Below are 27,844 nucleotides of genomic sequence, written 5' to 3' on the forward strand. Positions count from 1 at the left end.
TTGAGTCACCATCCCTGGAAGTCTTTAAGAGATGTTTAGATGTTGAACTTAGCGATATGGTTTAGTGGAGGACTTGTTAGTGTTAGGTCAGAGGTTGGACTGGGTGATCTTGGAGGTCTCTTCCAACCTAGATGATTCTGTGATTCTGTGATCTATCAAAAAAATCAGACATGAGTACTTCTGCCTGAGGTAAGGTAAATTTTTACCTTTAAAGCTGGGGAGGGGAAATCTCATTTCTGAAAACCTTCCTATCTCTGATCAGATCAGACTCCATCTAGATATTGAAGATGACAATTCCAGAGAATCAGCATCTGGCACAGGAGGATGACTAAAAGTTCCCACTATTCAGTAACCAAGGACTTGTTGCATGTTCCTATAGGGATGCTGGTGAGTAGAGTGGCTTTCCTCTCTTTCAGAACTGGGGAGATCCAGTTTGACCATCAGTGGCCAAGATCACACTTTAATTTGTACAACTGAAAGTAGCTCCCTGGGCTACTTTAGGGAATGGCCCTGGTAGCTGAAGCAGCTGCCGTGGCTCTCTTTGCCAAAGGCACTTTAGAGGCTTGCAGATGTCACTTGGTCTCTTAAACCCTGTAGGTGGGCAACAGTGATTTCAGCTCTGATTACAAGTACCAAAATGTAGAATTTGCAGAGATGCATTGCATAGAAAACCTGACTCATGGCACAAGCACAGCAAACAACTACTACTGAAGGCAGAAGCGTCTGCAAGGAACCAAGTTATTCCTGCACACAAAATGCTGTTGGGGAATAATAAAGCCATGCATGTGATTAAAAGATTTGTTCCTTTGATCAGCTCATAATCTTGGCCCAAACCTCTTATATTTTCAAGAAACCACATTTGTGCATTTTCCCATGTTGCCTCTAAGCTGGGAAGGCTCTCCTTGAACATCTTCTTCCAATCCATTTATAAAATTCTCATTTGCTGCCACATGAATGAGAATCTTGATGATATTGAGACTAGCTTGCAATTATATTTTAACTATTGCATACCTGCAAATGCAAAAAAAAAAAAACACCTGCATAAGACTGCATGCATGATAATATGCAGATGCAAACGCATTTCCATATGTACATTTGACATTGTACTCATGCAAATAAGGATAAAAATAGAAATACCCTTTTGGAAGGTTGAGGGTAAAAAAATCCGATAAATAAGAGAAATTGAGAGTTAATTTGGGAACTTGAAAGAAAGTTAAAAATATTTTCAGTTATATTGACAAATAAAAGAGAATATGAGCACAATAAAACTGAAGATTCAAAATGCAAGACCACATTCTACCTTCATGTACTCAATATATAGCTATACTAAAGTCACTGTAACTGCTAATCTAAGTTAAGAGTAATTAGTAACATATTAGAAAGCCAAGAGTATTTTTACAGTACTACAGAAGCACTTTGATGAATTAAGGCGTTCTTTAGGCTAGTGAAATGCTTTGGATATTAAAGTCATCACACCACTGATAGTCTGCAACCTTGAACCAGTGAAGTCTAGAGTCCATTAGACTCAATGAATTTAAGGACCCATACGCTTTTTTGCGTATGCGTTTTTTTGTTTTGTTTTGTTTTTTTATATATAAATTTCTGCCTTAGAAGACAAGAAGTGAAGTGTTTTTGACATTTTAAATAACTGAAAATAGAATTGTGAAATAAACCTTTGGAAAAAAAAAACTTGTTTACTGAACTTTGATTGAATGGGCCATCAACAAACCCAACAATCAAAAGTAGCAAAATGATGTGTCTACTAATATGTTTACTAATAACATTGCAAGCATGCTTAAAATTCTCTGGCTAGCAAAATCACCTGCTTCCTACCATCTGGCCCACATGAAGAGAAATAAAAGACCATATTAAAGACTGAATTAATTTTCATCCATATACAAGAGTTTACACACAATAAAGTTTATTATTCTTATATTTAAGCCTTTATATAGTCTTGAGCTAGGGTTAGGGAGGAGCAGGGCCAGTCAATTATCTGTAATTTGCCAGAGAAATTAAGGAATCAAACAAATATATGGCTGAAAAAACACTAGCAAGAAACCATGAATATGCTTCCATCTAAGCTGCCTCTGATACTGGAAGTGGGGCAGCAGAATCACTCATATTTGTGGGAGTTCACTGAGTTTCTCTGGCATGAACATGTCTTTGTGGAATAAAAATATTAAAAATGTCAAAAAAAATATTTTACTAATGTAAAGGTGTCAAAAATTCTCCAAGCCTGAATAATTCCTCCTTGGAGATCAGAGCTCTGATTACATGTCAACCAGTCTAAAGGATGAAAGCAATTACTGCTTTCCTTTGCTATCTGCTATTAAACTGGAAGCTGCGTAGGAGCGTTTGTTTTATTTGGTCACTGTTAAAGTGCTGGATAGCTCAGAAAGCTTTCTGGACGTGAAATAGATGATTTGAAAGCAAAAAAGGAAAATCAACAATGTTTTGATTTAAAACAAACAAACCCACCCAAACACTGAGAATTCTCTTTGTTCTAAGCTGCCATATTTAATCTTCCACTTACAGTTCTGCAGCACACCCTAAGGAAACAATAAAAGGATTTCCATAAATTTACCTTCTGGACACCACTTTGAGGTCCCAGCTTTTGAATTACCAAAGAAATCCTCTGGATTGTGAAGAACCAGGATAACATTCTCTTTACAGAGAACCAAGATAACTCTGTCATGAAGTCTCCAACACAGAAAAGACTGGTTCAGAACCACAGTCCCCAAGTGCTACTGCAGTAATCTGTATTGGCCAACACTGTCCTTTCTGAGTATCAGTTAGTAGATGCACCATCCCTGGCGACTCATGAAGGCAGTATTCTGGAGAATCTGGAATAGAAGTCAAGCCAAAGCTTGTACCCCTGGAAGAGAAAATCTGGTCAAATCCACCTTGTATCACCTGTATAGACACAACTGGTTACTTATTTCCAGACAGCTATACATCTTTTCTCTCCTCTTTTTTTTTTTTAAATCATCACACCACTGATAGTCTGCAACCTTGAACCATTGAATTCTAGAGTCCATTAAAAAAAAGCAGGATTTGTTTCTCACAAGTGATTCTTTTCTTTTAACTACTTCAGCTGTTTCCACTGAAGAGAAATCTATAAATTCCATTTCAGAGAAAATCTCTTCCCGACAGTTATCCTCCGGCACTATTCTCACATTCTGTTCTTCTGTTCTCACACACAAAAAATCTTCTCTGACCTCTCTTTTTCCCCCCGCCATTAAAAAAAAAAATAAAATTCTCCAGCTCCCCTAGCATCCCTTCCTTGGTCATTGGTAACCAGGGAAACCAGATACTATGGTAACTCAGGGATGAAAAAACACACATTCATTATTGCTTAAACCCCAAACTATATGGAAGTCCTCAACCCTTTCTTCTTTAGGTGATGAAGCAGCAACAGAAACAGTAGCAAATCCCCATATTTACTCATTCAGTCTTATGAGCCATGTAAACATGTATTTTCTGTATGCTTCCCCTTCAGTTTTCTAAGTGCTTTGCTATTTGTAGAACAATTTCATGTTCAATTCAGGTTGTCACAAGTGACATGTATTCTGAATGCTCTCATCACAACTCTAATTGCAATTTATTTATTTTAATGTCTGAAATCATTCAGATTCAGAGTATATGAATGCTCTTTTAGATTGGGAAGAAAAAAAAAAAAACACAAACCCTCCCCAAGCCACATCTGATTATTTTCTGAGCCTCAAAACTATCAAAGTCAAATATCTTAGCTGAGATTTATATCTCAAGGGAGATTCCATGCAGAGTCCCTGATGTCTAATAAAAGATTAGTTTTGTTGTTCTCTTCCCTGAGTAAAAATAAAAACATGCTTCTCTGCAATATCTAATGCCAATTTTCATGAAATGCAAAGGTACTTAATATCTGAGACTTCTACCCTCTGCTAAATTTGTTAAAAATTGGTCAATGTGTTGAAATATTACTAAGAAGGCACATGTTACAGGGTTGCAAAGACACCATTTGTTTTAGGGAACTGGCTTCAAAAAAAATCAGAGTTAATTTCTGGAGAACCTGTGCTCCAAAAATGTTTACTCTTCTTGTTGAGAAAAAAAAAAAAAAAAAAAAAAAAAGAACATTTTTACCTCAAGAGCCTTCCATATTTTTATAATAAATTTTACAGAACAATTGATCTTGTTCCAAGTCCACTTGCAAAATTTCTGTAAACAGTAGCAAGGAAAATTATGCATTGGCCATGTGTTTTACACCTCACAGAAAGTACACTTCTAAATTCTACTGTCGTTGTAATCTGTGGAAACAAAGACAACTGATATCAGTGAGCTCTGTAGAAATGGTGGGTGAATTACTTAGACATCAGCCAGTAAACACTTAAAAGATTAGTTTCAATTGCTGTCACCTCTGTGGGTAGGTTTGTTCCAACTTACAGTTGAGAGAAATGATGGAAAGCTCTGTTTTAGACTTCTGTTTAACAGAACCCCCTTGCAAGAAAGAAACTGTTCAGGTCCCAGTCTGCCTGCTTCAGCAGATGGAATTCAAGGAGAATTTCTTCCAACAGGTTGAGGAGAGTGACCACACTGCTTTATCTGGCACTTCGCTTCTTATACTTCTGCTTCAGTTTTCTTCCCTGCAAATTAGGACTAAAAATACAGTCCAGGCGAGAACTTTCACTGCTGTTTTATTATTTGATTCTTTGTTCAACATAGCAGATAAAAAAGGAGTTGTAATACTTGACATACAATGAGCAAATAGTAAATAGCACATCAATAGACACCTCTTATCTATGCTCGTTCACTAGGATAGCTCTTGTCTTAAAGGCTAAAAAAAATATCCTGATTCCTAAGAAAACAATCAGTTAAGCTAAAAGCATATTCTTATTGGTACCTCCTGCTCTTCACTGTAATAAGACAGTATCCAAGCATGCCAGAATCAATGTGTGACGTCTCCATTAAACCCTTTTCCCAAGCACTACAACATCCACCAAAGATACACAGTTATAGAGCAAGCTGCTGCTCCATTTGAGACACCAAGTGTCTGATTTCAGAAGTTCTGAGTTCTAAAAATATCCACTTGAAGCCACTGGCATCCACAAGTAGACAGAAACTATAATTTTTAATTTCAACAGGTAATTCAGAAATACAGGATATTTTGCTTTTCACAGTTTATAAATTTTAGTAGTTTGCAATATTTCACTGCAAGACTTCATAAAACTATGGGGGGAATGATGATGCCACACTTCCATTTTTACGATCAAGCTTTAGTGCATTGTAAGATACAATACTGAATTCATTTTATAATCAATTTACAGAGGAGGGCATCACTCCGAAGGCAGCAGTCTATCTTAATAATCATTTAATTCAGTGACTGAAAGATTTAGATCGCTAATGAAAGTACGCATGCATGAGAAGGACTATTCAAAACCACATTTTTAAACCAAGATTCATTGTCAAAACGTGACTTTTTATTTTCAGTTTACATTTACAGTGCTCACGTCTTTCAAAAACCTACATAAGATCAATTAGCCTTGAGTTTATATGGCCCCTTTATATAATATCAAGTTATAAAGGTTTCCTCCTACTGAACTTCTTTGGTCATCTTAGAACATTAATGTGCAAGAGGTTAAGATTCAACCCACAGTTAAAATTAAAACACTACTGAAGCCCTAACACACACATTGTGTTCAGTGTGCCAAGAAGGGCACAACATGGTGATCATTATATCTGATCCAAAGAAAGAACTCTGAGCAGGTACAAAGATGTAGGTATTCTGTAGCAAAAGAGCTGTGTGCTAGTTCTATTGTCTGCAGTTTGCAGCAATCAGTAAAACTTGTTATCCTATCCCGTTTCCTTCCCCATCCCACCAGAATAACAAAGCAATAAATCTGTTCAAAAGCATTTTATGCAAATGAGATATTTTTTCTTCCTGAAAAATAAAGATCAAACTCTGGTCTTTTAATACTGGAACACAATAAGAGAGAAGATCCTAAAGCATATACCATGTGTTATGATGCTAATGCTTTCTGTAGCATTTACATCATTTCCGCAAGAAAAGTGAAAGCTTTTATTTCTAATGACTTCATCAATATATTTAGCTGCCTTAATGGGAATACGGAACCAGGCCTTTGAAATAGCTGCTACCTGTAGTGAATTGGCATAAGATGAATATAGACAGGAAAACTGCATGATCTCATTCAACATCATGCAGACAGTTGAACAACTTCTCCTCCTGCTTAGAACAGTAGCAGAGCACTGATCCATTGCATATAATTTACCTCCCTACGGAACATCATTTCTTTCCAAGTTCTTCCTGTAAACACTAAAAAAACAACAACAACAAAACATATTCAGTACCTATGCCTGTGCTTTACTTTCCATTTAATATGAATGTACTTTAAAAACTGTGGGAAGAAAGCATATGTTGAAATAAATATTAAAATTAAACGGAACACTACCTGTTTCTTATGTATCTATCTCCAATATGATTCAAGAAATGAATGATATATCTAAAAATAGCCTCTCTATGGAGAACTTAATAACAAGGGAAATATTCAATTTTGTGCTTTTGGCTAAGCGGGAAATACATCAAAATCTGGTTTTGCACAAATTCACGTGGGACTGAGGAAAACAACTTTTTGGCATCCTTTCTGCCTTTCATGGCATGACTTGTTTGGGGTCCTAGGTTGAAAAATTTCCTACAAATTGAGTGATATTCAGTGCTGTACTCTTGTGCATATATTTACACTAAGGAGCAACTTTCACAGAGTTTAGAAGAGAATGTTTATGTAAAGTGAAATTTAGGTCAATTAATATTCTGTACTCATTTTGCCATTGTTGCATATATTTGTTTTGAATCAAGGTTCTCTCCTTTGGAATGACTTTCTCCTCCTGCTTGATATTTGGCAAAGTTACAAAGCTGCAAATAGAGAAGGAACATGTTTAAAAAAACATAAGACAAGTGAAATGATCCACAAAGATCCTGGAATCCAACACAAAAGGTGTGTTTCATTTTTATTCTGAGAGAACAACCTTCCCGTGCAATTCTGCATTTGTTTCACTGATACTAATTGCAGTGTAAGTGTAAAAAAAAATAAAAACTGATTTGGCAGGGTGGCATCTAGAGTCAAATGTAATCACAGCCTCAGTAATTTGGATGTCTGACCACGAAAAACTGACCTGAGAACAGAAATAGATTTCATAAGAATGCTGGACTTCTTCGTATAATTCCCTGTAGCAGATGAGATGAACTCAAAGAGGGGGAAAACTGTGATTCATATAGTGCATTGCACAAACACAACCTGCAGTTTATCTTGAGGAAAGTTCAGTTTTTGTGCAGTAACGCATCCAGGTGGTTTTCTAAAGCCAACGTTTATTTCAAGTAGTGCATTCAAGTTTTGATTTAGAAGATTTATTTCTGAATTCCAAGTACTGAGGATAAATTCTAACTTAGTGTCATTTGCTACAAATGTGTCCAAATTTGAAAAGCATTGCAATGGCAAGGTGTTTCTTATCAAGAACATGTAATTTTCCAGCTCCACAGGTAGAATTCTAAGGGTGGTTGAAGCATGCAAGACATCATTGTGAAAGATAAACTATGAAATTATTCGTGGAAGATAGCAAAACAGGAAATAACATCCTACATCTCTTCAGTTAAAGGAAAAGCAAGAGTTCAAGACCTAGGTGGTCATTTCTTGGGCATATTCTTGGTATTGTGTGACCACCTGAGAATGCAGGAAGATCAGAACACTTATTTATTCACAAATTATTTTCTAATTTCAGGATAAGATTTAACAATATTCTTTTACCAATAAGCAACCTAATGTCTTGAAACCTCATTGATTAAGAAAAGCAAGACTTGCTAAAGGAGATTTGACCTCCCACTTGTTTATTTGATGGACAGTTTTGTGACAACCAAATAAAAGGCATATTCTTCTTTTCTTTAGTTCTAAATGCACATAGAAGGACTCAGCCATAGCCTTTGGCAGTTTAAGTGTATTCTGCCTGTAACCACCATTGGTGAGGTTTAAGACTGATCAAAAGATGAGATGCCAATGTCAGTACTATCTACTGAGCCTAAAAAGGAGGAATTCAGAAACAGCTGTGCAAAAGAGCATCAGCGGTTTTTGTTTGTTTGTTTTTTAATAAACTATTCAATATAAAACTGAAAGGGACAGCAGAAAGCGAAGATAGGGTAAGAATCTGTTCCTGAGCTGTTACATGCACAGCTTGGGAAATAAAGGGAAAGACCCACGGCTTCCGGGATCACTCCTTGCTCAGCTAGTCAAGATGACTTACTACAACTCCATATAGCAGCAGAGCAAAACAGAAAGTAAAATCGCTGCACTGATTTTCTTCTAATATATGCAAATAACCTTATTGTCATATCTCCCAATTCCAAAAGATAAAAAAAGTTTATGTTCAGTTTGCCTGATTTTTTTTTTTGAAATCTGATTTTCATTTTTCACTGCCTCTCCACTCAAGACACAGCACACAGTAGCAAGATTAACACATTTTATTTACATGGTAATCTATTATATGGATGATTTCAAATAGCTTTTAAACCTTCTTAATAAAATTTTCTTGTTTCACTCCAATATGTCTATTTAAGAAAAGAAATTCTGTTGACGGATTTCAAATCTCTCTCTTCTACACTTCTACTTGTCAGAACTGTAAATATAGACATAGTCTTTCTGAGTATGAGTAAACAAAACTCTAACCCAACATCCATTATACGTTATTATGAACAAATTATGAAACAAATACTGTTTTACTGGTAAAATCTATACAACACTAATTTGAGGGAAAGAAACAATCTATGAATATATGGAACCTTAAGGAGGTTCATTTTTAAGCCAAAATAACTGTTTGTGAATGGCTAGCAATATACATGTGGACACTTGAGGGCAGAAGCAATAACCAGCCTGTCAGTTATCTTAACAAGCTTAAACTAATATTGATTTTCTGCGTAGATGCATACAGTATAATCAGCACACATTTAGAAGTGTTAATAAAAATGTGATCTATTGCACTTTTCTCGCTAAATCCAAAATGCCAAAAATAATCTAAATAATTCTAAGAAAATTTATTGCTTGACAAAACCATCTGCAAGAGATCTGGAAATAAATCAAGGGTTTCTTGCTGTGACATAGCATCTTTGAACTAATGGATCAAACTGAAACACCAACTACAATTCAAATAGCTACAACTCAGTCTCATTAGAGACAAGAAAAGCAAATTAGATAAAAATAAAATCCTACTTAGGTCATCTTTCAAAACCAGCTGAGAAGTTAAAAAAGCAGTACATTCTCAGTGCTCATGAGTAACTGATTAACTTACTATGAAAAAATTTATTTTGTCACATTCTTCGTATCTCCTGCTAGACAAAGTTTATTCTTCTCTATGAGATTGAGAGTAAATCTCTCAAAGCATTTCAGGATCACCTAACAGTGAGACTATATATCCTAAATATACACAACTAAAAAAAATTCCAGGCAAAATGCTGGGCTTCTGCATATTATAAATTACCACAGATTTCATGGGCCGTGCATCACTAGTTCTGATCTTACAACTTAAGTGTAGTTCAAACACTAGACGAGATTTGTATCTCATACCTTGTCATAATCCCAGCTTAATCAATGTACTAGTGCTGCCTTTGCAAGTTTTGGGGGGTTTACATCCAAGTTTGAGCTTGTAGACATTTATTTCATGAAGTGAAATCAGCTTTCACAAATTCAATCAACTGGTAGTAACACAATTAGGTTTATCATTTGAAGTGGTGTATTCAAGACTGGTCTGTAAATACACTGTAAACTTTAGCAAAATTAACAAAGCAATTAACAATTAACCTTAATTACAGAGAAGGAACTAACTCCTGTTCTAAATTGAACCCATACTATTGTACAGGCTTCAGAAAAATTATGTGGGTAAATAGCATAGAAATGGAAATATACTACAAAGCAGACTCATCAAAAATGAACTACCATATACAAGATTATACAGTCATGCTGTTGTAAAATAACCATTAATCTGTTGTGACAGAAAACGATCAAATACCTATTGATACCTCTGATTTTTTCAGACCACCAGCATTTCTAAAGGCATTCAGAAATTTTGTATTTTACTTCTTGCATCAGTTTGAGTGCTTCCAGAGTGAGAGATCATTTTTTAAAATTCAAGTACAAGAAAAATATACATTAGTTAAAAAATATGATAAAATGTAACATTACGTTCTGCAACCCAAAGCAGCAAAACCCTACAAACCCTACAGAAACGCAACGCCTTTTCCACAGAAAAGCAGTATTCACAAAATTGAATTACAAGTAACAATGAATATTATCTATAAAGTAAAAAACAAATCAGTCATTAAGAAAATTCTGCAGCTCTAGTCTCAGTTGTTACGAAATTGAAGACTTTTTCATGCAGTGCAATGGTTGCATGTTTTCTCCGTAAATAACATTTTCCATATTGCCTCTCTCCAGGTAACAGCATAGCTAATATTGGTGGCTGAACATCCTATTTACAGCAGACAAGAAATGACTGAGTCAGAAGCAGAAGTCTGGCAATGATAGGAATGTACTAAATGGATATATTAAGAAAAAGAAATTTCTTTAATTTACCTAAATGGTATAAGCAAAACAAATACAACTGGCATGAGAATTATATTCTTGAAATGAACCAGTGAAGACAACAACAGTAGAACTATCTAAAGGATGTTCTGAGGTCACTTAAACAAACAAGCTTGTGCTCTTCACACACTTCAGAAGTGTTGTCACTTCTTGGAATGTCTCATACAAGGTGACAATTTCAAGAACAGTATTCCAAGATCTACATCCAGGTCAGAAAATCTGACCGGTTATTAACAACCCAAAAGAACTCTGTTCTTTATTGTGCATTAGTTTCAGATAAATAAGATAAATATTTAGTGCCACTTCTTAGTTTTGCATAAATTAATGTAGCTGTTACCCAAGTACAGAAACCTGTTCTTCTATTGCTGAAACTTTTCAATTCCAGTGAATTTTTGCTGTTTAAAATTGGAGTAAGAGGATCTGGGGCATGTTCTGCAGCTGTGACAGCAAATAACTGGTGTTACTGCAAAGTTTTGTACCACCACCCAGGTGAACTTTGTACAAACAACTATGCACTTCAATGCTTTATAAAATTAATTTTACACAAGATAACAAAAAGTTTTGTCACTACTGTTATAAAAAGTTAAACAGCAAATGATGCTCAAGAAAGTCATCACACAGAAGTCCAGGTCCTTTTTCTTCCATTGGTCTGGCAAGTACAGTAACAAGATGTGCTATAAGGGACCTCCAATCTCACCTCTCTCTTTTTCTCCTACACTAAATTTGCCAACTTTTTAGTAGCGTTAGCTCAGAGAACTCTATGTGGAAATCAATTGCTTTTTCCCTTTCTCCTTTCTAATTTTTCTTGTGTTAGGGATATTCAGCATGAAAAAATAAACCTGGAAATGTATGAGAAACGGCACTCTAAATTCTAAATAGCCTTCATATTCTTGTATTCACAGGAAAGAAAGAAGAAAAAGGTAAATTAAAAACCAAGTGTTTATAAATATTTTTTCATTGAAATTAGAAATATTTTTAACCACTGAAAATCAAAAAAGTGCCATCGCAAGTTGATTGAAAATTTTCCAATAAACTTAAAAACTTTTTCAGAATTTCCCTTCAGTTTTGATACATTTTGACCTACTCAATAATGTCTAGTCCCTGAAGTCAGAAGCAGCTGTACGTGTTTATTCTGGCTTAATTATAATACTCTAGATTCCTGAAGTAATTATGTTTCAGCTAACAAACTTGAAGTACAAACCTACCTCTTATACAATAACCCAGTCTGCTTGCTCCTTACGGTGTTAGGGGAAGGAGTTTCAGAGAAGTACAGCCATGGCAAAAAAAAACATCCTAATGTGAAATTTTGCAATTTTTACAAGAACTAGAAATATACTTCTATAAGCATGCATTTCAGTATGAAGAATAACAGAACAGTATAGAATAACTTTTTTTCCCCCACAGAAAGAACATCCTTAAATAAGTTAAAAGCACTTTTAAACTTGTTCCTTTTTTTAAAATGTATTATCTGTTTAAGCAAAACATTGCTTGCATGTAGAAAAGGAAAATGTTAAAGAACTGTACAATAACGTTACTTTCCATTTTACATGTTGAAAAGCTTAGTAGTAAGGGAGTTGCTGTATTACATATCACACGCAAAATACATAGGATTATATTGAAAGTGCATTAGAGTTAGGTCAGCTATACATCCTTCTCACTGAGATGCTATGCTTGACCTGTACAGAGTAGATGCCCGGACTAAAAGTATTTCAACTAAATAAACAAACAATCAAGAAAACTATTAAAGGGTTTATTACGATAAGCCTCATATCACCAAATTCTGAAAACAGAACTCTCAAAAACTCATGAAAATTCCCTATTGAAAAGCTGAGGGCCAACATGACAGAGACAGAACAGACATCCACTGGAGAAGGGCCTCTCCCATAAAAGAAGGCCTCAATGACCCTTCTTTTCCTGTGCATTAGGCAATGCAAGCTGTCTGGCCAACACCTCCTGTATCTGAGAAGCAGATTAAGCAATCTTTACATATAAATATCTGTAACACATATGTAAATATTGCAGAAAGATATAAATGCATCTTCAAGGTTAGTAACAGCTTTATGAATACATTATACATAAAGTAAAGGAGTATGCTTCTCTTGCATCAAATCCAATTGAAAAAAATAAGAAAATTTTATAAATAGTAGATCCTAGTTCAAATATTCAGAAGTAAATACAACTTTAAAAAACAAACAACAAAAAAAAATTTTTTTGTTTCCATGGTTGAATTCTAGCAGAACAGCAGATTTATGCCACACATTATTAAGGTAGTCAAAGTCACTGTTAAATTGTACCGGTAAGGTTATTGCCTAAAACAAAGTATGTTACAGTACCGTTGAGAGATTGCTACTTCTCTTCTAAGATACCTCTTGGAAAAAATAAAAAGTCACACTGAAAGACTGTGCCAACTGCAGACCTCTTTTCCTCATGACAACCCTCAGTTTCTTTGAGTGTTGTTGCTGCTACAGTTTGTAAGAGTCCCTAAATCTCAGTTTAACTGCTGTTATTGATTCTGAAGATCTGAAATACGAGTCTAACAAAGTTTTTGCCAGCTCCTTAAGTGTCTTTTATATAAAACATTAAGGACATTGATATATTTGTTTTCTCTTTTGGAGAAGTACAGATAACTCTATCATCCTATACATCACCTTCATTGATTGGTTTATTTCTAAAGATATGTGACAATTTACCTGCAGGACACTTGTTCCTAACTCATTAAGAGCGATCAGTAAACCCTGTGGTGTTCATTAAAAAGAATCTTCTGTACACAACAGCAAAAAAATATTTCCTTGAACAATGGTTCAGCCACTGTAAGGTGGCTGTAAGGTCAAAGAAATAGATAACAAATACATTGAATGTAATCTCTATTGTATCTTCTTATTCTGAGTGCAACCTGGAGGCATAAGAGTTTGATTCATGCATGTTGTTTGTTTAGATTCACTCTGACCGTCTTGCCTTGTTTTTAATAATATTTATTTTGTGGGAGCTCATAAATTCTGAAATTTAGAAGAGAAGATTTCTGGTGAAGTAATGAGCCAAAACATGACAAAACATCAATCAAAGAAGCTAGTGACTTCTGACCCTTTCCAGGCTTGGTTTTATGACTTTCATATCTTTGAAGTTATGAAAAGGAGACAAGATATGACAGGTGCTGTGCTTGGAGAAACCACTTAGTCAATTTAATTCCAGCCACCTGTGAGTAACACCACAGAACTACTTCAGCAAATTCAGAAGTATTCAGCTCCCTATCTCTTTCTTTCACAGCAGTAATATGTATACAACACAATTGCTTGGGGATTTGTTTGGCCAACTTTCTTTCAGCCCATTAAGTAAAGGATTTAAATAAAAATGCAACATTACATTTCCACAGGGTGACGTATCAAACACAAAACCAGAGTTCAGATCAGGAAATCTTAAAATGCAGTGCCAAATGTGGTTGTATGAACTGTTAAAATAGTACTATATCTTGTAACTTCTGTATGACAGATGAAACCTAATACATGTGGTTAGAGGCTGAGACAGATAAAGAACAAAACCGAAAGAAAATGAATCCTCATATAGATCATAAGTCAGATCCTCAAGTAGGGTATTTTGGCAAAATCTGAAATGTTAACACTCTGCTACTTGCTCCAGAAGAATACAGATGGAAAGGGATGTTTATTTTCAGCCTTTGAGCTTCCAAGAGGGCCAAGAAAATACACCTTCTCAGGACTTTCCATGGAAATCTGGATACTTGAGCAGCCTGAAGGAAAGGGCAAATTTATAATCATATAGTTTTAGTTTTTATCAAGTAGGAGTTCTTAGATTTGTCTCTATATAAGCTGTACTGGATCTTTATGAAGTCAGGGAAGATGCTTCAGTTTTCAGTTAGATCAGTGCCTTAAGGGAATAAGATTGTCATATTATACTTGTGGGGGAGGCTGCCATGGGGGTTTAGAGGAGAAGGTTTGGAGGAGAGTTGTTTGTGTGCAGAAAAAGCTATTCAAGCTACAAATAAGTCATTAGGAAAGATGAAAAGGCAACTGAGGCAGCTTCATTGAAGGCTTAACTATTGCTATGGGAGTGGCATCCTGCCACAATTTCACGTACACAATTGATAGACTGAGTTAAAGAGAAATAAAAGTGTAGGCAAAGATGTTTTAATCATTTTTTTTTCTACATTTTAAAAGATTATATTTAGCACAGCAAATAGAACAAAAAAATGGCATGTTTCAGAAACCAGAGTTCTGAAATTTTGTGGTACATTGGGTGAGGGTAAAGGCAGAAGGGAGGAGGAAAGTAAGCATGTGTCTTTTTGTGTCAATTTTCTCTCCCGCCTGAGGCTGCCACTTCAGTAATAACCCGAGTTTCTAACGCCTTATATTACACAGGAGGCTCAAGACTCTGTGGAAAGTTATGTACAATGAAGTCTGAGTAATGTGTGGAGAGTAACAGAGTCTGTTAAATCTTTAGCCAAAGCTCTGTTAAATCCAGGCTTTCAGGTAGGAATAAGTTAGTCAGGATACTATCATTCAGAGGCAGAAAGAAGAAGCCTTCCATTTTTGATTTGATGAGGGAGGGAAGAAGAGCAGTCCTAGCCCGCAAGCAGACCAACGTTTGGAGTATTTACCCAGATTTTAACTTTCTCAACAGATGAGAGTTTTCAACACTTCTTGAAAGATTTGCTCAGCTATGTCACAATCACATGTAATTCTGCATAACAGAGATAAATAATACACAGCACCTTAGGAATTCAGGTGTTAAAAGAATAGCATTTGTATTATTTCTTCTTCTAACTAAATATCACAGGGCCAGTTTCCCGTAAAAGTCAGTAAAATACACAACATTCTTGAGAACTTCACTCACGTCAGTACTGATTTTTTTAGGCACTGTGCAAACCAAGAACAAAAGATAGTACCTCTGCACTTAGATTTGCTCAGTGAGCAAATCTATTAACATGGTGGATGCTCTTGCATCAAAAATCAGAAATCTTTTACGCTTAATAGGTAGAATCTTTTCCCTTTCTGATACTGAGCTTCCTGGAGGAAGCAGAGAAAAGATCAAAGCACACTGAGAATGAGATAGGGAGCAAGACCCAGGCGTTCTATTCCATTTATATCATCCTGTCTTTCAATACTGTAAATCTCCCCAAAATGAAAGCAGCCCATAGTGGAAGTTAATTCTGAACTTTGAGATTACAAAGTAGGAACTTGGGAGCTTCATACACCAGGTAACAGGAGGATGGGTGTCAAGTTTGGTCCTCACAAAACAACAGGAAAAAAAAAAAAAAAACACTTGGGACAGGAAACCTTGCTTCTCGGTGCTACTGTAAAGGTATACTCTGGGAAAACACCATTCTCCTGAGAACTTCACAAAACATTTTGAAAGGCATTAATTTGGAGACTAGACAAAAAAGTACACAAAACACCATTAGTCATGTTCCCAGAAGATAAAATATGTCTATGTCATATGTGATTACTACACCACATTTGGGCTTGTCTCTTTTCCATCTTTAATCCTGACTTTCTATTTAGACATTTTATATGTTTATAGAAACAGACATAAGTAGATGGAGTAACACACAGGCTGTTTTTTTGTGAGTGATTATGCATGTTCTAACACAGGAAATGGTGGTTAACACAGGAAATAATTATTACATTAGAAAACCCACAGTGCATCTTCATGAAAGTCCATGAAGAACAGAGTAATTGTTCAAATATGGATTCCTTCAGTCATGATCATATAGGGAATAACCTTCTCTTTCACACTGTAAGCACCCTGAAAGGTCAATATGCTTTTCTGCACTGCCTCAAATGTTCATCTCCAATGTTTTGATAGTTTTTCAGTCCACAAACAGAAGTCTTCAACAGCTCTCAGTGTACTTAGCTGCAAAAGCTAACAGGATTTAGAATATACCTATTTTTCACAATCATAATGCTGAACACCACCTAAAAATACCAATCCTCATTGCCTGTAGTCATTTCGTAGTTATGAAATTCTTGTAAACCTTCTAGCCATACAGAGTAGTTTACTTAACCAGAAAATGCAGTCATCTGCCCACCCCTACCCATTTATTTATGAAAAAAATACATGAAAGATACTTTCAATCAAATAAAATTTCCCTCAAATTGATATGAAAATTAAAATGCATTTACTAAATCTGGATAACTCCTTTAGTTCCTAACTCAGTAATAACAATTTGGTTTATGTCCAATACAGATTCATTAAGGGAGTTAGAAAAAAATTTTTTGACTTCAAAGACGCTTGAAGCTGGCCATAAGAACCAGATTCCTCTCAGCCTTATTAAAAATATGGAGAGTGAAGATTCACAGAAAAGATTTACCTTTCCTCTGTTGATAATCCTACAAACAGCAATAAAAAGGAATATACATTATGCTACTTTCCTAAATTGTTAGAGCAATCATGTCCCCAAAAGTTTGGAATGCAAGTAATCTAGTCCGAGCAATGCAAAACAATACTGCATTTGAACATCTAATCTCACTAGGAGAACTGCTGTCAATACCCCTTTTCAACCCTGTATATTTAATAAACTCTATTTTATTATATGCTATCTGGAGAACAATAACATTCCCAAATTAAGGATGTCACAAATTATACATTTGGAAAGTGCTGGAGCAGTTGAATAAAACCAAGATGTCTCACAAAACCAAGATAAAAACAAATTGTGTGATGGAGCACTGGAACAGGCTGCCCAGGGAGGTTGTGGAGTCTCCCTCTCTGGAGATATTCAAGGCACGTCTGGACGCCTCCCTGGGCAGCCTGCTCTAAGGAGCCTGCTTTGGCAGGGGGGTTGGACACGATGATCTTTCAAGGTCCCTTCCAACCCCTTCGATTCTGTGATTCTGTGTGTGATCTTAGCAAACTGGAAACTCTGTAGCTGCATATACTGTACGTTTACATTTGATTTTGCGCCAATTACAAGATGAGGTGCATTACAAGACGCAAGGTACAACCTTGCATTACTACTGAGGCATTTTCAGAAACAGGTTCTAAACCTGCACATAGAATACAGCAGAAAAATGCTAGGCTAGAGGCAGTATTATGGATTCTAATAATTCTAGACACAAGCAGAGATTCAGTAAGAGCTCCACAGTGCTTTCACATACTTGATTGTATGTGGAAGATGCAGTTGCAAATAGGCAAAATGTTGGCCCTGCAGGGAGGAGTTCAGTTGGGAGCTTCCTGTTCAGTGATGCTATAAGACTAAAATGGTCTAGCTACATTAAAGATTCTTCACACTGCAGTCAAAAGCATATGAATCAATCAGGAAAAAAACCCTTACAATTCCTATTCTCAGCACATAGTCTTAGTTGAGGACAACTTCCCATACACTATCCACAAAGCAATATGTGCCCGTTTTTCCGAGCTGAAACACAAAAAAAGGGGGGAGATGAACAGACGCAACAAGAGAATATGAAAATTCCAGGGGTCAAGTACAAATACAGTAAGGAAGAATTTATAATTAATTTTAAATATTCCAAGTTTTTTTTGTTTGTGGTGTTTGTTTGTTTGTTTTTCCCCTTCTCAGGATATCTGAAGTGAGTACACAGGGACACAGAGCTTGTGCTTAGTTGAGAGATACCTGGAGTCAGGCATCTATATTTGCTTCTAGGTCAAAGTAAGCTAATGTAATAAAGTAATGGAAAACCACTGAAGGATCTTGGCTGAAGACATGTATGTCAAACTTTCTTTAGATAACAGAAACACTGCTTGACAGAGAAAGGTTTTTGTTAGTGACTTTCCGTCTACTACAAAGCACCTTGAGTTGTCTTGGCACGGTGACTTGCCATATGGGGTGATGTGTGACCTGTGTTAATTTTGTTCTTATCAAGACATTTTGTTCAATTTCCACAGAGATGTTGTGATGGAAATTATTGGCTACATATGGCAGTAGGGATACACGAAAATTTGCAGCCTTTTTAGGACATTCAGAGCTGATCATAATTCCACAACAAATTCCCAAGAATACTCTACCACTATTACTTTGATATTAAAAAAAAAAAAAAAAAGTACCCTCATGGTAATAGAAATAACATTGCTTAAATTACTAGTAATGTGACAATTAACTAAGTTGATTTTTTCTCCTCTAATGGCAAATATTTGAATATTCAATGGCAACTATGTTCTAGCTTAGGAGCAGTACATTCCCCTACACTTGAGGCAAGAACTACTCAAAAGGAAAACTTTGATAATCGCTTGGTATTATCTTCACATTGAGCAAAGCTGTTTTGGTCATTGTTTTGAATGCTCTCTCTTTTGTCTTCACTTAGAGCATGACCATCTTGCCTCTGAATACAAATCCGTCTATTTATACTGAACAACATTGACCAATCTTTACAACCCTTTAACTAGTTTGTTTCTGCTTCCTCCATTTTCTTAATATCCCCTTTGTGAAACCATGATCTTCAGTTTATCCCTGTTATTCTTCTAGCCACCTTCTCATTAGATCTAAATGGAACAGCCCACCACTCTAGTTGCAGCAGCCTTCTCATCTGTAGTTTCTAGATGTGATGAGCGTTTTCTAAATCATTCTGTCCAGTTGTCTACTTCTATTGCAGTGATTACCAAAGTGTCAATTGCAATGCTACCGAGGCTGCAAATTTTCACATATCCCTGCTACTAAACTTTATCTGATTTGAACTGTTTACATTTTCCATAAGATAAATCAAATTTGGTATACTTGCACAAATGACACTAAATATCAAAATTGTACCATCCTCCTTTTCACAGATCAAAAAGTATAGGGAGATATTCTATCAATTTATCAACATACTATTCCCCACCAGCTGACAGCTGTTGAATTTCAGACAATCACCAATCACTTCATATAAACCACTATATCAGTTTCTTGACAGATCAGTGAATTCTAGTGTGATTCAGTAGGTACCAATTTTAGTGATCAATTTTACTCCATAACTACTGTATTTGAAATATACTGGGCACTTTTCCCTAGTCTCTTGAGATTAAATTATATGTTCCAACATAAAGTAAAACTCAGCAAATCAAGAACATGTTGCTAAAAAGTACTCATCAGAAGGCTAGTTATGTATGAACAGAGTAGTAAGGACTAATGCAAAAATCAGAACCTCTCTCAAGTTTTTGACTATTTTCTCATCTTTTCATAGTGATTTTTTCCCTCAGTTTCACCGAGTTTATCTCTAGCAATGCTCAGCTGAAGGTCTCTGCTTTCCAGCTAGTCCAAAGACCTCTTGTTGTCAAGAAAATAATTATAGAAATATGAAATATTTTTAACAGTACTATTAACATGACCAACATGTTATTTTTAAAGGCTAATAGACACATAACTAAACTGTATAAAAAATGAAAGGATGTTGACAAAGTTTTTTGTCTCATAAATAGTAATAGCAGAGAAGTCAGCAGACACTGTGTACATGCTTGTATGTGAAACTATACGAGGAATATGCCCAAGTACAGACTAAAGAGGAGGATGGAGAAAATAGGACATAACATGGCTTGAAGCTCTCCACACAAAAAAATAACCTGCATCTTGCACATGTAAGCATCTAGCAGGAAAATTCAGGTAAATCCAAAATATTAAAAAATATTCTGTTCACTTAGGCAACCTGTGAGAAGCAATGCCATGCATTCAAACAACTTCAGAATAGTAGATTTGTGTGATGATAGCTCAAATACCCTTCTGTTCCCCTACCCTCTCCCAAGCATTTTCATCTATAAAAATACTCATAAAAACACCACTATTCTTTTTTCCCAGAGCAATGTAACTTTATCCAACACCCTGGGTTGCCATCAGAAGTCTGCTTTCGCAATACTCCTGTGTACAGTGTTTATTACTTTTAAGAAAGAAACAGAACTAAGGCTACAGAAACCAAAACATTTTCAACATTTTGATTATATAAAACTAATAAAGATTCTTCTCCCAGACCTAGGATCCTTTAAGTCAATAGTTTCCAAAAATAAATTGTTTCTCACTTTCCACATGAAAATAATAATAATAATAAATAAAATAATAGCAATCAATAGAGAGGTCGAAAGTTTTTCTTCACTAAATGTTCTTAAAGCAATTTTTATTGCTTGGAAGGAGACCTAACATTAGAAAGCTGTAATAGTCATAGCTTCATGTGTCTTTGCAATTCACTTGAATTTAAACCATGGAGTCATGCTCAGAGGTGACAAACGATTACATGTATTTGCTACAGTTAACCTAATTTCCTTTCCCTTGTAAGGTTTATTACTTGCCACTATGGCACCCCATTCTAAATAAGGCCCTGATTCAGCAAAGCATTCAATCCACTACTGCACTTTAAATCCTGGATGTAGGATAAGGACACCTTTAAACTACATTACATTTATGTGATTCGTATTTATGCATGTCACTGAATTAGAAGGGCTGCTAAGTATTCAGGGCAGGAATCATCTCTGAAGATATACCTGGTAAACTTATCACATTTAGTCAGTAGATATACAGTCTTAAATGAGCTTTCAGTTGTACTGAAATAAAATCCAGTATCAATAATCAATAAAAAACATTTTCTAGCTTGATTTTTATGCAACACATTCATCAACTGCTGCAGTTTTTATTATTCTCTGTTTCTTATTTTCTATTTTTCTTTCTTTCAAGTGCTTTACTACCATAGTTAAGAAGAAAAGGAAAACCTTTATTTTATTATAGTTTAGGAACTCTACTTAGTTCAATAATTACTATCCTTTAAGGCTTCTTAATTTAAATTCAATCCTGAGGAAAAAGGAATTGGAGACGAGAATACTTTGGCTTTATCTTTTCATCTCTTTGCACTTCCATCCAAACTTTAGAAAAAAATATCATGCTTTCCTGTAATGAAAATGCATTATATTTTATTTTATCCTTTCTCATCTTCTCTACAGTTCTGCACAGTTAGATTAACACTGTTATGAACAGAGTAAAACTGTTTTGGATCTCCCTCTGGAACTTAAAAAGGTAAAATAGATTGCACGGCAAAGCTCATTTGGACTCAGAAGCTTGGCTAAAATCTAGCTCAGGATAAACAAGAAAACACCATGAGAAAAGCACAGTGTTGGGAGCACAGACTGTCTTGTATAGCACTGGGCTGTCTTCAGCATCCACCGTTTGCTTGAATGTATTTCAAAAGAAGTCAGTAAAATTATTTGCTTATCTTTCACTAACCAATGCCTTTTATACAATGCAGCAAGATAACTCATCTGTTTTTTCTTTTCACCTTTATAGTGATGATTTCAAGTCCTTAAGGGAAAAAAACAAACACAGGTAAATCTATTAAAATTAGGATGTTTTTTTAAATCAAAATTTAACAGACAACTACTAACTGCTTAGTAGCAAAACATATGGCCAAACTTCATTTGGCAAAACAATGGTTGCCACAGCTCCCACTAAATGCTAGCTTCTCATCGGTGGCAACAGTATACCCACTGACTACAGTATGAAGAGCCCATAAATAGTGATTGTTGCCTATAATGGGAAGCCATAGTAATATCTCATGAGATCATAGAACTTTATGGTGTAGTTTTTGTAGCCAAAAGGTATCTTAGCAAGATAGAGGCATACAGGGAGAGTAACAGAGTGAGAGCTAAGTGAGATAACCTAAGCTACATCCATACTGTGTACATTTTTAACAGTATTAGTGTAGTAAAGGACAGGTTTAGGCTCACTATGTCTGGCTTCTGTGAGTGCTTTAAGCATGTCATTGACTGCAGCAAAATTATTCATAATAAATCATTTGTTGGCATAAATGATTAAATGGCAACTAAATGATCACTGTAATCACTTCCTAGCATAACTGATAAAGTACAATTGTAGATAGAATTTTTGCACATTTCTGCAATCAATTATTTATTCATGCTAGAAAATTTTTATTTCTCCAGTATATTGTCATCTATGAGCTTTGGTATGAATCACTGGGAAATATTTAACAGGGAAGCTTCCGATTATCCATTAGCCACATTAATATTACTTGTTATTCCCCCAAAAGTTCAAATATATTGAAAAATCACCATATGAAACAGTGAGTGATCACTGAATCTGCTAAACATGGATTTCAAGGTATGTTATAAATATCTATATTTCACAGAATATTAACCCTGTTTTACAGATTAACAGAGAAAGTGAGAAATTGTACGTTTCCTAAAGACATGCATGAAGGCCATGGCTCAGCAGAAATTGTATTGACTAATACTCCCCCCCCCTAGGTATAATAAAGCTTGCATAGGGTTTTGAAACTTTGGTACTATGATGTCTAAAAATGAATGATTCTAAAACTGGCCATTGCGTAAAACAAAATATGGATACTAAAATGTTAGTTTACTAGTGGACCAATCACCATTTTGTCTTCTGCATTTGTATTTGTTAACAAAATTTTTGTTAAAGATGCTGCTAGCATTTGCAGTGTTTGTTCCAATAAATAAATAAATCTAATCACAACTATATAACATCGTTATTCAGGTGGCCTAACATAAAACTGTAATGTTTGGAGAGGCCTTAGAGGGGGAAGAGAGGAAAGAAAAACCAGCTGCAATGAGTCTTCCAGTTTTAGGTGATTAATGGCAAGGCAGCTGCCAACTGGCTTTTTAGGCTGAGAGTTAAGAAGTCACCCAATTTGTAGCTTTTATTCTATTTTTTATTCTATTGTCACACAACTGAATTATTACTTAAGGATTCAAATTTTGCTTGAAAAACTGGACATAAGAACTTGAATTGTACTTTGCAGGCATCGAACAAGTTTGCTCACTCCATTATTCTTTGAAATGCGATCAATAGGTCACCAACTCTCTGGCTTCTTGACTTGTTGCATTAACAGGCAACAAATCGGATAAACAAACCATAAAACAGTGTAGGAACCAAATGGCTTAGGAACATAACATGTTAATTTCTTTCTTCGTTTCTTTCTTATATAATATGTTTTCTGTCCATAATGGTATATATTTATGTAAATAAGAATCCAGAGAGTTTATATTTCAGAACAACAAAGGCAAAATAATATACATGTAAATACAATGAAAGGTAAACAGTCAAGAAAAGAAAAAAAATGGCTGAACTGCTTATCTTCTGCCAAGAGACGGTGGCTAACAATTGAGTACAGTTTTCTCTAAGTTACAATTACGCCATTTAATTTTTATACCACACACTGAATAACAAAGACAAGTTAATTTATGGCAATGCAATCGGAAGTGAGCAATATCATTGATATATGAAAACTTTGGAGGAAAATAGCATAATATGAAAAATCAAATATTTGCAGAACTACTCAGAAGGTTTAATGATATTCCTTTTTCCATGGACTCCAAAATACCAAATAGAAGCACTAAGGCTTTCTTCAATTTTCACCTTACACTTCAGACTTTCTAACAACTGCTTTAGATAATACACATATAATGCTCTGTTATAAAACAAGGTATTTCTAACTGGTTTAAGTTATTACAATGCTCCCACTTTCTCAGGTATGGAAAAAAGCTACCAGATAAGAGAACAATGCAGCAAAAGCAGCAAATACTTCTGAAACGGCTGCTTTAAAAATGCAGCTCTTACCCAAACAGAGCTCAATGGCCATGTCCAAAAAGCTACTTCGGGAGAAAATATCCTTATAAAAGCAAAATCTTCTGTTAGAAGCAACACTAAACCATGATGGAAGGCACACCACTGGAGAAGCTGCTTATGTTCACAGCATTAAAGGTCAGCCAGCCTTATGAAACCAAAACTCCTGTATTTCCTTACAGGATTTTCAGGAAAGAAGAGGGTGCTTTGTCACACATGTACAGCAAATCACAACAGTTCTAGGTATGCAGAATTTACTGGGTATGTAAAGTCCAGTCTGCACAGCTACAGTAGGACTGGCACGCATATGTATAGCACAGTTTACTCAGGATTTTGTTTTTAACTAACCTGCCGAAAAAGAACCAGAAGTAGTAAAACTCTTTTCTAGAAACATTTCTAGGCAGAAAAATAAGAGATCTGAATATAAGAAAGCCTTCTATCATGTGTTAAAGATGGAATGCCATTTATTTAAAAGCTTTTCTGATGTGGCCAGATCATCAATGATGTTATCCATATAAAAAATATATACGAGATGTATAAAATGAGTTTTAAATAATGTTAATCTTTAATTGCATTCCTATGCAATAAACATGTAATAAATAAAATTATTTATTTTCCCAACAGGGTTAAAACAAACTGTAAGAATTTCTAACCTTGATACCAGCTTAAAACTTCTTTAATTATTATTTATGTCTAAGTATATTATCATAATCAAAAGACAATTTTAGGACTGGAACAGATCTTCATCACAATACATCCCAATATGCTTATATATATATATACACACCTGTAAATGTATATACAAATGGAAGGACTAATACAACTTTGTCATTTGAATTATACTATAACTGCTGGAAAGCTCTTAGAGGAAAGAAAAAAATAGCAAATTAAAAAATAAAAAATATTTCGGGCAATAAGATTACTAATTATTCTATCTAAAGGCCAAGTCAAAAGGGCCTGGAATTAATGAATACTTACTTCTTCTTAATCTGAAGTACATCGGTCACAGCCCTCCCTCTTTCCTTATTTTACTTTTTTTTTTTTTTTAACGTAAATCACTAAGTCAGTCAATAGCAAAGTTGTCAGAGAAATTCTCAGAAACTCAAGAAAGACAAAAAAAAAAGCTTTATCTTATTTTATTAAGTCTAATACTTTGAATATTTAAACGTAGAAGCAAAAATTCATTAAAAAAAAAAAAAGAGGAAAGTCTGAAAGTCTGCCCTTAAGGCAAACTAGAATCATCTAGCACTATATTTGTAAATGCTCCCGAACAGTCTGAGCAATCCAGAAACTTTCTAATCCTGCAATTTATGGTTCTTCAATGTCATGAAGACCAGCTAGTTTTAGCTGTGTTGGTTTTAGTTCTTATACTGACTGAAATTCATGGCACTTGAAGCTGCTTTTTATTTTTCTTTATCCTGCCCAGCAACATAGCTCATCAAATCTTTGGATGAATCTGAAGACAAGGTAGAAAAATCAATTCTAAAATTTCACTGTTAATTTTCACTGTTAATTTTTTTAGATATTATACTCTTGAGTGTAGACAGGATCTCCCAGTAATATTTAACACGGCATGATCTTTGTGAGGTGCTTTATTATTCAAATATAGAAAAAGCCTGGAGCCTGATAAACATTGCATTAGTCTAATACATGCATGGGAATTAACTGAACACACGACCAACAAGTGATACACCTTTTTATAGGCCAGCAGATACATGTGGATGTTACAGTCACTTCAATATTCAGATTTATGAGTCCCTAAAATCAAAACATTTTCTTTTGTCAAAAACTAGACCTGTCTTCTCTTGAGCAAAATGGAAGGCCAGGCATAAGCTCTATATCTTGGTCTGATGGTCCTAGGATGTGGATTATAACTACAGGAGGTGGAAAGGCACAGTAAATTACTTGAATAAACTGTATTCTGAATATTTAAAGAGTATTCTGTTGTGGCTATAGACACATCTAGAACTGTGTAACTGGGAGTAACTAGTCTGGTGAAAGTCATCCAGTTTTTGTTGAAAGTGGAAGAACTAATGAATGCTTATTAAAAGGTATTTTGCCTGAATATATTATGGCTATAAAACTGATTATATTATAAAGATAGTTTTTAATTATAGTAACCATGCCTTAATGTCTTAGCAAAAAAACAAACAAACATAAAAAAAAACTGTTTAGAAAATAAATACGTCACAGTAATGTTTTATAAGATTTTCCTTTTTTAAGATCACAGGACAGATTCTACATTACTGTGAATACTGCGATATCACATGCTCCACTGCAAAATGACTGCAATGATCACTGTTATGATTGGCATAAATCCAAGCCCTTTAAGTTCTGGACTAAGTAAATAAACAGAGTAACAGAAAATTCAGCACAGTGTGTGTTACCAACAAGCCACAAATTCCTAGCAAAGCTCAAGCTTCTTAAACAACAGAAAGAATCTGGTAACTCCTGAGGCCAATGCAATCTCTCAATTTAGACTGTTCCAGTATAAGACAGTGTAAGCAAGACACAAAGATAAGCATTAAATCTACTGCTTTAAAACACTGCATTCTCTCATTCAAAGAGGTTCATTAAGTAAATCTGACATGCAGCACTGAAAACCCTCTACATGCTCCAGACATTTCCTTACAAATCAACAATAATAAAGAAACCCTAGCTTGATCTTAAGGCTTTTATTTTGAAACTTCAGTGAGGAATTGAGATTTAATCTGAACCAAATTGAATTAAGCGCCTTAAATTAGCGATACAAATTCAGTATTCCTGAGCTCTCATGAATCTAAGTGACAGGTGAAGAAAGACCTCCAGCTCAGACACAGAGTACTTGATCAAGACAGAAGTGAACACAGCTCACTCATATTTAAAACATTCTTTCATATATTTTTAATAAAACTTTTACAAATTCAAAACCAACTTCATAAATCAAACATTATTCAATGCATGAAGCTTCAAGGTTTCCCCTGTTATGGCTGTGAGCATGACTGTCTCTGAGACAAGGGTTTTGCACTTGAATGCTTGAGGTTTTATGAAAGGTTTATTGGATTTCATAGTCCCTTAAGGGGAAACCCTTTAAATGTCTTTGCAATTATAAGTCTAATAACAATTTCAGCTCTTGGACAGAGCCTTGACTTGACAAAGATAAGGAACTGGAAGTTGCTCAGTCAATACAAAGCTATTAATCTCTGTCACCCCGCTGTCATTGTGGCTCAGGGAAACAATGTAGTTTCTTGACCTACGTGAAGTCATGTAGTGATTTTATTCAGGATGTCAGCATTCATCAGTACAGATTTTGTCACACCCCGACTCACTTGAAGAGCTCCCAGTTCTTTATCTTGACTGCGTTGACACCCTTCAGATACCAGTAGTTTGTTTCAGTCTCTGCTTATTATTATTATTTAGCACTTACTCATGTGTAAAAGCCTCTAAGAATGAAGTTTTAAGTTGGTATATAGGCAGTTTCATCACTGCCTCCTGTGTCCTCAGAGAAGGACAGTTTTAAATTGCCAAATGCTCTATATGCTTTCATATTCAAATGAAGGTTAATTTTGTTAATCTTAGGCAAAATTAGATTATTAATTTTCCTTAGCAGTGTGCTTCTTAATGTCATCCTTCTCTGATCTTGAAACAGTGTACAAAAGTTGATCAAACTCTTAACAGATTAACCAGCCAATGTTACAGTTCATGAGCTAAAAATGTGTAATTAGTATGT

The 27,844-nt window shown here is 35.1% G+C and overlaps 1 protein-coding gene and 1 long non-coding RNA gene across 20 annotated transcripts in view; one reads left to right on the top strand and one right to left on the bottom strand.

The window, feature by feature from the left end:
• The window catches only part of LOC308176790 (uncharacterized protein), a 259,830-nt gene that overhangs the window by 151,723 nt on the left and 80,263 nt on the right, over nt 1-27,844 (bottom strand). The window lies entirely within an intron of this gene.
• On the top strand, nt 260-25,967 carry LOC308176798. The gene is made up of 2 exons (XR_013938631.1): nt 260-387; nt 2,536-25,967. It is a non-coding gene; the product is annotated as an uncharacterized lncRNA (long non-coding RNA).

This window comes from Anser brachyrhynchus (genome assembly GCF_964034855.1).
Source record: "Anser brachyrhynchus genome assembly, chromosome: 12".
In the NCBI taxonomy this organism is placed as follows: domain Eukaryota; kingdom Metazoa; phylum Chordata; class Aves; order Anseriformes; family Anatidae; genus Anser; species Anser brachyrhynchus.